This window comes from Cornus florida, unplaced genomic scaffold, assembly GCF_030987335.1.
Source record: "Cornus florida cultivar Cherokee Brave unplaced genomic scaffold, ASM3098733v1 CherokeeBrave_3.0.0_Hap2_Chr04, whole genome shotgun sequence".
Taxonomy (NCBI): Eukaryota; Viridiplantae; Streptophyta; class Magnoliopsida; order Cornales; family Cornaceae; genus Cornus; species Cornus florida.
In genome coordinates, this window is record NW_026775574.1 from 80,912,600 (window position 1) to 80,923,588 (window position 10,989).

The following is a 10,989-nucleotide window of genomic DNA, read 5'->3' on the forward strand; positions in this document are numbered from 1 at the left end:
GCGCCTCCTCTTGTTGCTGCTCCTCGTAGTGGTTTGTCATGGCATTGAGGGTTTTCTTCTTTGAGCAATCTCTCACCCAATGTGGCCCATCACATATGAAGCAAGAACCATTCGGCTTGGATGCTCCCTCCTTGTTCTCCCTTCCCTCTTTGCCACTATGGCCACCACTTGGCTTACAGGACCAATCCTTGTATGGCACAGCGCCCTTGTCCCCCCCCCCCCCCACCTTTGCCGGCATACCACCCCTTGTCATTGTCCTTGTCTTTGTCCTTTGGCTTGGACGAGGGATCCTTCTTGGAGCTGAAATCAATAAAGAACTCCGTCTCTGCAATAGCCGTGGCAAGGTCTTACACGTTGCGCTGCCTCAACTCCGTCTTGGCCTACAATTGCAAGCCATCTATGAAGAAGAAAAGAGATTCCTTATCGGATAGATCCAGGATCTCAAGAGTCAAATTAGTGAATTCCTTCACGTAATCCTGAATCGATCCAACCTATTTTAGCCATCGGAGTCTGCCTCTGGCTTTATAGAAGTGCTTCTTAATTTTTCTTGTGAAATTAGCCCAAGTATCATTAGAGACCGTACCTTTGCCCATGCCACCATAATTTTTCTTCCACCATACCATGCATGGTCGGTAAGGTAGAGGGTCGCCATACATATCTTGATGGTCTCATCCGTCATGTCCGTAGCCTCAAAGTACTGCTCCATACTGAATAGGAAGTTCTCTAACTCCCTTACTACCCGGTTCCCACCATAGTACTTAGGCTTGGGAATATCAACCCGGGGTGCTATTACCCCCGTAGTAGCTATGCCGGACGCGACCGCCTGTTTGTACAATGCCCAGTCCGCTCATATTTCCTCTATTTGCTAGCAAAAAGTGCAAAGTTCTTGATCAACATAGCCACGTAGGGTGTCAAACTCGCCCAACATAAGTTCCCAAAGTGCTTAGAGCTCCTGCTAAAAGTTACTTCTCAGAGCATTGAATGACCCTTTGACAGCATTCTGGACCTCAGCGTCCTCCGACTCCAGCTCGTTCATGCGCTGGTGAGCATCCTCAAGCTGCCTCATCACATTAGCCATGGAGCCCTCCATATTTGCCAAGCATGCCTTTATGCCCGCCATAATGTCCTTCGACTTAGCCCTTGTTCTCACTTCGACTAGAGGGCGATTGTTCTCCCTTCCACGCAGCTCCTCCTCTTGGACGTTAATCAAGTCTGATTACTCCACAATAGCTTCCTTCATAGAAGGTGTGACGCCTCACAACCTTAGCTCTGATACCAACTGTCACGGACTTGAACCTTTCCAAGCTCTTGTGCGGCCTTAGACACTTTTAAGCCCCCTTGAAGTGCTAAGTCAACTTACCCGAGTGTGCTAGCTTAGTGAAGACTAAGGCTAGAGAAGTGATTTGCTTATTTAAGTGTGTAGGGGGAGATTTAGGCAAGTGAGCAAGAGAATTTGGGAATGTATGAACACTTGTATTAATTGAGAAGAAATTATAACTTAGGTTGCTTGGTGAGGAGCAAATGAACTCCCACCTCCTATTTATAGGCCTTTGGCCTTTACAAGAACATTCTAGATGTGTACAAATGTGTGGCCTAGAATAAGTGTCTATAATCCTCCAAAGAACTATCTATACAATTCTAGAACTATCTACAATGTACAAGACAAGTCTAGAGAATTTTATACTACTCTAGACAAGTCTAGAAGAGACTAGACAACTCCACACTATTCTAGGCCATTCCAGAAAGTTCCATACTTGTGTAGAGAAGTCTAGAAAGCTCTCAATCCATGCAGGTTGCTATGTCATCATCTGTTAGGCGTCTGCGTGGCACCTGCGTGGCGTAGCCTCTTGGTTGCGGGGTGTGACAATATCCTCAATATTTGCATATTAATCCTATTGTTCTTTAAGAGCGATAAAAAACTAAAATGGATTTGAATTAGTATCTTCTTTATAGTCCAAACTTAAAGAAGTATATGGGAAATCAATTTTCTAAGCGTTGATTCTTGGTCTGGAGGAAGCTACTTTAAACAAGAGACATTGCTAGAAAGTTTATTCAACATCAGGTCAACAATGGAACAAACTGTGATACCCCTCGGATCCGAGACGCGGGTTAATCAGGCCCAGGCCCAAACCCGAGGGATATCAAAGAATTAAAGTATTTAAAAACGAACACGGAATACAAAAATGATTTAAGAAATAAAATTAAAAGTTGAAAGAAACTAAAAGAAAAACCTTGTATCACAATTAGTCCAATCTGATATTCCAAAACCTCTATAAGTTTATAACTCGGGAATCCATCCAGTAGACCCCTTATTAAGAATTCTCAAACTTAAACTGAAACTGAAATAAAAACTAAAGCTAACATAGAGAAGATTCCACCGTAGTCGGAAGAATCAATATCTGTATCTGCTCTGTACGTCCAAACTCTAACTTTGGAACTGACAAACACCTGAAAAATAAAGGAGTGGGTCAAGCCCACATGTAAGTCCTGATCTACTACGGTCCAAACAGTAATCCGATACGCAGATACATCCTAGAAAGACTCAACAATATCTAGAGTAGTCCATATATGTATATATAGTACACACTATAGAATGCTCGCTAGTCCAATAGGTCTGTCTTAGCCTGAATAGAAGGTAACATGCAAAAACGCACCCTAAGGTGGGCATGAGTACCTAGACCTACCAGGGAACAACACCTATGTCCAGTTACCCATTCTAGGCGATATACACACCCTAACCATGGTCCTGAGACTCAAGCTCATACCATGGCACATATAATAAATATATAAAGTCCGTACTCCTAATACAAAATATCATCCATCTGTATAGTGGTCTGATATATGTATAACAAATCCATCCTGAAACAATAATAGGTCATTCAATTTATTTGATTAACATGACACAAGTAGGTGATGGACTTAACCTTTATGGTTAATCCATACCTATGATACCCCCTAATTTTGGAACACTGGTTAATCAAATCCGTGCACAAAATTAAAGGATATCAAAACAATTAAAGTATTTAACAAGCACAGAATACAAAAAGAAAATAAAAAGAATAAATAACTCACTGAAGGAAAATCTATTAAATAATAAATCCATTAATAATTCTCCAATGGTTACAGCTCGGGAATCCCATAACTCAAAGACTCCTTAAAACATTATTCAATAATCCAATACTACTTAAAAGTACACAAAATGAATAGATGAATGACAGTGTCCTAGCTGCGGATCCTCAACCTCGAGACTGGAATCTTTAATAACCTGAAAAATAAATCGTGGGTTAAACCCTACGAGCAAGTTTTCTCTACTAGACCTCTGGAAACTAATAAGTAGATCATCTCTGATCAAAACCAAACATAATAAAGTTTTAAGTTTAATAAACAATGATACACATATGCATAAATAGGTATATACTGCATAACCTTCACATCCCTTAATAGCTTTATTAATTTTTTTAAAACCATTAAACCATGATTAAAACATAATCATACATAAACCAATTCAAAACTCATTCTCTTTTAAAGAGAAACCTCTTTAACCTTAACTCCATTTTAAATAATAATTTAATCATTTAAACAATAAAATATAATTCAAGAAAATTATATTTCATCCAAAAGCCAATAATGAATTTAATTATTTAAACCATATAACCAATACCTAGGCTTTGACAAATCATCCATGTCTCTACCAATATTATTTTATTAATATATATAAAATAATACACTAACATGTCACTATTAGATTATTCTAATTTAAAAATATCTAATCATAATCCAACTTATACATACAGTATCCATTGATGAATTTTAATCATCTAATACACATAACAATTTAATTATGCTTTAGCAATTCAACCATGCCATTATGAATATATTTATTTATATATTGGCAACTCGACCATGCCTCCTTAAGTATATATATTTATACTTTGGCAATTCAACCATGCCTCCATAAATATATTAGTTTATATATTGGCAATTCAACCATGCCTCCACAAGTATATATTTTATACTTTTAAACTAGCAACTCATCCATGCTTTCTATGTATTATTTTATTCATACAAGTACTTGGCACTATATTTACACCTATGACAACTCATCCATGCCTACAACTTAACTATGTGTCAACCTTAAACTTAATAGTAAACTAATTCATACGTAAACATCTCCTGCAGATTATAAGCATATCACAAATTTGCTAACCAGCCTCTCCAGATATATCAAATAAGAATAACAATAATAATCAACTTAATTGATATATATATACATACACATATATTCTATAATATATAAATATACATAACACCATCCATAATAATCTTTGATTATTTAAATCATATATATACATGTATATCAATATATATATATATACACATCCCTCCGTACTTATCATAAACAATTAAACCATATATACACATATATAAATATATATATATATATATATATATATATATATATATATATATATGCACGCACACACTTCCTTCCATAATAATATATTAATTTAATTATATTTATGCAATTTAAATGCCACTAAATATCGTCATAAATAGTTTCCTATAAATACTCCATATCAGTTTAAATAATTTTCCAATATCATTTCACTAAAATGTAAATATCTCTTAGTATGATAGGAATCTGATAATAAAATTAATACCATTGGAAAGAGCACGAGAAATCCTTGAATTTGAGCTCAAGAATGACCCAATTTCAATTTAAGATGACTAAGTTATGACCGTTTTGATTTTATGTCACAAACAGACAAAAATAATTGGCTGAGCTCAAACGCTACTGTGAGCACGCCCACACTAGATTAGCTCACTTGAGCTCACATAAATGCACCCACACCAGATTAATCTTCTGTTGACAAAACCTAATCCATGGTCCAGGTTCAAATTCACACCATACTTCAATGCACCGTGATGCACTAGATCAATCCACTTATATCAAACTTTTTCAACAGCCTAGATCAGCATTCACACCATCATTCCATGCGCCATCCCACACTGGATTACAACCCTATTGTTGCGCCAATTCTACAGACATCGCCTCCAGTGTGCATATATATATATATATATATATATATATATATATATATATATATATATGTATATTTCCAATAAATATATGTAAATAAATTCTAATAAATTTCCAAAAATACAAGAAAAATATCAGAAAATTCTAGAAAATTTAGGAAAAATTCCAAAAATTCTAGAAACCATAAATAACCGCCTTGGGTTATAGATCCACCTATAGACTGATTTTAATATATATATACAACACCTATATATATCAATTTAAAAACTAATAATCCAAAAATCAATTATAATAATTTCTGCTTTTAATTATTTCGATCTAACCATGATTTTAAACAAATAAATTTAATTAAAGTCTTGATACTCAAGGTGAAATCCTCATGAATTTTAAGAGGAAAGATAGAGAAAACTCGCCTGAAGGTTTCGAAACGAAACCAACGCTTCAAGCCTTCCAATCCAAACGTCCTCCTTCTCAGATCCGGTCTCCTCCTTGTTAGCCCTTCTTCTTCCTCTCTCTCTGCCTTCCTTATTTTTCTAAGGTGTAAACATTTTAATCCTAAACCTTATGTGTATATTTATACACATTAAAACTTAAATCCTATTCCTAATAGGATTACCAAATAAAATAATAATCTTTAAATAATATATATCTATAAATATATATTATATTACATGTATATATATATATATCTTCTATAATTAACCCATTGGTTAATTAAATTATATATACCTATATATATCAACAAATATATATCTATATATATATATCTTTACATAACAATTATTAATTAATTATATTTATATGTATATATATATATTTATAATTAATACAAAAATGATCATTTAAATAATTAAATAACCATGGGCCTTTATTAATTAATCCAATAAGGATGCATACAAGCCCAAGACCACATATTTTGGTCCAACTTTCCAGCTCAAATCCAATTAATTTAAATAAACCAAATAATTAAATAAACACTTAAATAATAAAAAAAACTAAAAACTAATTACACTAAGCACATAAACAAAATAATAAATTACAACCAAGTCACACCATACCAATAAAATCAACACGTCAACAATTCAATCAATAATTAAGTACACACACAACAATCATCATATCAATAATTCACGATATATAAATAAAATAAAAGCAATTAATTCTAATTAATAAATGCTTTATAATATCAGGGTATTGCAATACCTTAATCCAAATTAGGTAGGACTTAGTGTTTTGAACTAATCCATTCCCAATATAGGTAGGTTTTAGTGTTTTAAACTAAGCCATCCCTAATATGACACCGTCTCATACCAGTTCATATATATCCATTTAAGTAGGACTTAACTTTGTTATGGTTAATCGAACTCATTCCAAATTAGGTAGGATTTAGTGCTTGAACTAATCCATACCTAGTATGTCACCATCCCATACCGGTGCATACTATTCTCCAGTTTACATAGTTAATAATACAGTATAATTATTTATTAACCACATCCCAAAATAAGCGTAAATATAGTTTACCATGTATACAACCAATTTATGCATCCAATATAACATTTAGATATCTCATTATAGTTCTTTATATAAATGAAAAGACTGTACATTTAGCTCCTCTAGTTAACACAGTTGACGAAAACATTATTAGATACTAATTAACCATACTCCAAAATTTGCATAAATACAGTTTAACATGTGTATAACTAAATTATGCATCCAATAACAATTTTAGAATCCCAGTTTCAGTCATTTAAATTGATAAATTAAGATTATACAATTTACTTCTCCATATAGTACCATAACTGATGCATTGTATGGCAAATTTTAAACATCAGTTAATTCTAACTAAGCATACACATATTTAACTACTATATGCTTATATCATAGCTAAAAACATGTCTCACAATTTAAGATTTTGCAGAGAAATAAAATTCCAAAATTAGTAGACAATAGAAATTAATTTTCAAATCATCCACCTATGGGTTCACTGTTTAATCTTAGATTAATTCCGTTCTCAATTCCTACTTGTAATCATGCTTCCCAACATTTTTATAAGTCTTAAACATTAAATTACAACATCCAGTAGCCTTTAAATAATTTTAGAAAATCCAATTTCAACCAAAAAGTCCATAAATCTCAGTTTCAATGCGTTTTAAAAGAGAGCGGGCTCTAGAAAAATAGGAGCCTGCTCTTTTCCATCTAGAGCCGGCTCTAGACTCTTTAGAGCCTGCTATAGTCCACCAAGAGCCAGATCTAAGGGTTTTAGAGCTAGCTCTGTCCATTCTTGGAACCTGCTCTTGCTCCTTTAGGCGCCTTCATCCGTTTCTGTGTCTTTTTCTCCAACTCCAGTAATTAACGGAGCCTCTGTGGTGTTGTTAAATCTTTGTTCTAGGTTCAAAATCAGTCCTAGGTACATATTAAACCAGTGATATTCAATGATAGCATGCATGGAACATAGTTTTAGAAGCAACGATCACAAAACCTTAGTCTGAAATTTTTAAGCAACCCACAACAGATTAATTTGGTGAAATTAAATACTGTGTTAATCACTTATTCTAGGGTTCGTTTAATGTCTTAGACTAATCCTCAAGCATAAATATATATATATATTCACAACAAGAATTTAACACAGGATTTAAAACAATCGCCAACAAGATCTCATTTAAAACTTTTAAGCAACATTAAAACAGATTAATTCAATGGAACTAAAAATTGATTAAACATGCATATAAGATGATTCATAACATTCATTTCATCTATTTTAATCTTTGATTAATCCCTGGAGTCTTAACTAAACATGCACAGAACACGAATTAGCGGGAAAGAGAAGAACATAAACTTGCCTGCAGTTTTAGATTTTGAAACTGTAATCCACCGTCTCTAAAGTTTCCGACAACTTCCTACACTATCGTTCCACTCCTCTGGTGCTCTTGGTTCAACCCAGACGCACTCCACTCCTTCCACCTTAAGCCTCTCTGTAAATTACTCAAACTCCCTCTCTGTTTCTCTGCCCTCACTACTCTCTGTATAACTCTGTTACATGAATAGGGTTAACAACCCTTGGCAGACGTATGTTTATATATTTATAGACTTTACTTGAAACCCTAAATTAAATCCTAAATCAACTACAAGTCGGCTCAAAACCTAGACACGATGTATAACACAAAACTCTAATAATTAAACAGTTAAATTACATTTAATTCACAAAGCCACATAAGCACATAAATAATTAAAACACAATACAATTTAAATAACCAATTAAAATAATTTTAAAACACAATACAATTCCACATAAGCACATAAATAATTAAACCACAATAAAATTTAAATAACCAAATCCACAAGTAATTTAAATAAAAAGAAACAAGCAATAAATTAATTAAACTAACAACAATTGCAATTAAATAATTTAAACAAAATGCCAGAATTATCCTTTTAAAATTAGGGGTATTACACAAACACTTTAATTCTCTGTGATCACTAGCTCCCTTATGGCCCCTTGATCCAAGTTGTCACTCTATAACCTAGACAAGGCTAGGGCATCAACGGGTACTCAAAGGTTTCAACAATCATTTCTAATGAACAATGAGCTTTTCCTAGAAGGTTAGGTAATGCCATCTCCAATCTTGTCAACATTCCCAATCTTCCCAACCCAAACACTAGCCAAAAGGATGGTGTCTCTTATAAACACTCTCCAAATGGACAGTACTTCCTATCCCACACAATTAGATCCATCTCTCAACCTCATAACCCAGTTCATTGGCACCCATTGGTTTGGTTTAGAAAGAATATTCCAAAACACTCCTTTTGTTTATGGCTATCCATTCAAGATAAACTTCTCACCAAAGACAAACCTAGCCTAAATTACCTCATACACCCTAATATATGTAATTTGTATCTTAAAGCCCTCTGAATTCCATGATCACTCGTTCCACCAGTGGGAGTATTTTAAGGCTATGTTTGGCTGTATGGACTTGGAATTGATAGAATTGGAGAAAATTTTAGTTTAATTTTCTGTAACTTGAATTAAACTTTTCTCCAATTCCAAAGCTCCAACCCAAACATAGCCAAGGGTATTTGGGCTGCACTTCAATATAAATGTGGTTTCCACACAAATTCTAGGAAATATCCTAATCCAGGCTTCTTCCAGTTGGAAACAAAAGAGAAAATCAAGCAAAATTTGAGTTTGGAAACTCGCCTTGCCCAGTTTTCTGTCACATCTGGAGGGAGCAAAATGCTAGGGTTTTCTCTAATGTTTGTAGTCAACAATCAAAAACCCTAAACTCTATTTGCGATTCCATTCCATGGATATGATTGTACCAACCTGTTAATGGTCTCCCGCCTTGGTTGATTCAGTTACTTCTATCTGTTACATACAACCATACAGGGACGACTTTCATTTAGGGCTAATTTGTGTTTTTTTTTTTTTTTGGGTATTTTTGAATGGGCTTGGGTTGGGCCTCTCTTTAGGGGCGTACACCTAGTCATTTGTTAGCCCAACAACAGTGAGGCTTCCATCACTTGCATAAAATACAGAACATTTAGCAAACCAAGTTATCTTCATCTCGTATTATCGTTATGTGTCATTACATGACTTATGCAACAAGTACATTATATCTTCTTTTTTCAATCCAGGTAAAGACTTAAAGTAGGGGAAGGGAGACTCGAACACGGGCACACCCACTTGGGAAGTTGGGGCTCTAACAATTAAGCTACTGAGTAATGTTCATAACAACTACATTATATCGCTTACGCAACAATTAACTTTTTTTTAATGTATTTGTTGCACTACAAAATAATGAATTGCACTAACATTTTAAATGCGACATGGGATGGCAGCACAGATTCCCTCAATAGACGAGGATCTGAGCTCCATGACAACAAGAATTCATACATAATTGTTCAAATAACAGATAGTTACAGAGTAATCAAGAACTTCTCCTATTATATTCACGTGTGTCAAGAGGAGATTGGTTAGGGTCCCTGGGAGTTGCAGCTAATAATTCCAAGTGAGATGGGATAAAAAGAGTAGAAAGAATTTTGTTTATGGACTTGAAAAAAAGACTTTTATGATTCCCACTTCTAGTTTTTTAGGTTAGGAAAAAATTGAGAGGGTAATAGAGAGATAAAGATAAAGTGGAAAGAGATTAGTGTGAGTTTTAAGAAAGTAGTACAAATGTAACGACTCGGTCATTTGCCTTCCTTTCCTTTTTCCTGAAATTTTAGGAATGAATTTTTTTCGTTTAATTTTCTTTTCTGAGCTCTGTTTCGTGTCGCTTAGTGTCATCTCGAGTGCTCATAATTGGTTTCTGAGACTCTTTAATGTGAATTGACAACTTCTTTTGAGGACCGAGTCATTTTCGCATTTTTCGTTTTTGGATACTATGCGCTATTTCGTCCTTTTCCCTATTTCGTCTTATCTCAGTTTGTCAGTTTTTGGCACAACCTCACTTCTAATGCTCGGAGTTGGTTTTTGACTTCACGTGCCTTCATCTTGAGTGGTTTCCTTGAAATACGTATCTTCACTTTTGCAAGAAAGTACTCTGATTGCTCCCGGTGTCCATAGGGGCGTGGATGCAAAGTTGTTTGAAATTATTTTCTTTTCTTGGGGTGTTTTTCGTAAATATCTTTTGAAGATATTTTATTTCAGGGGTTTTTAAGAAAGTATTTTTGGAAGATATTTTCATTCTGGGCCATAAGTGCAGTTTTCACTTTTTGGAAGGGCCATTGTGCAATTAATGAAAGTTATTGCAGAATGTCTTGTTTTGAGCCTGGATCCTCGTACGGGATTTATTTTCATATTTCGTTGAGTTGTGTACTCTTGGAATTTTCTCCTGGTCAATGTTTTCCAGTTTCAGGGTTTCTGGCCCCGATTTTCGCCAAAATTGTTTTGGGCATAACTTTCTGCTCGGGACTCGGTTTTTGACGCCGTTTCTTCCGTTATTCATATT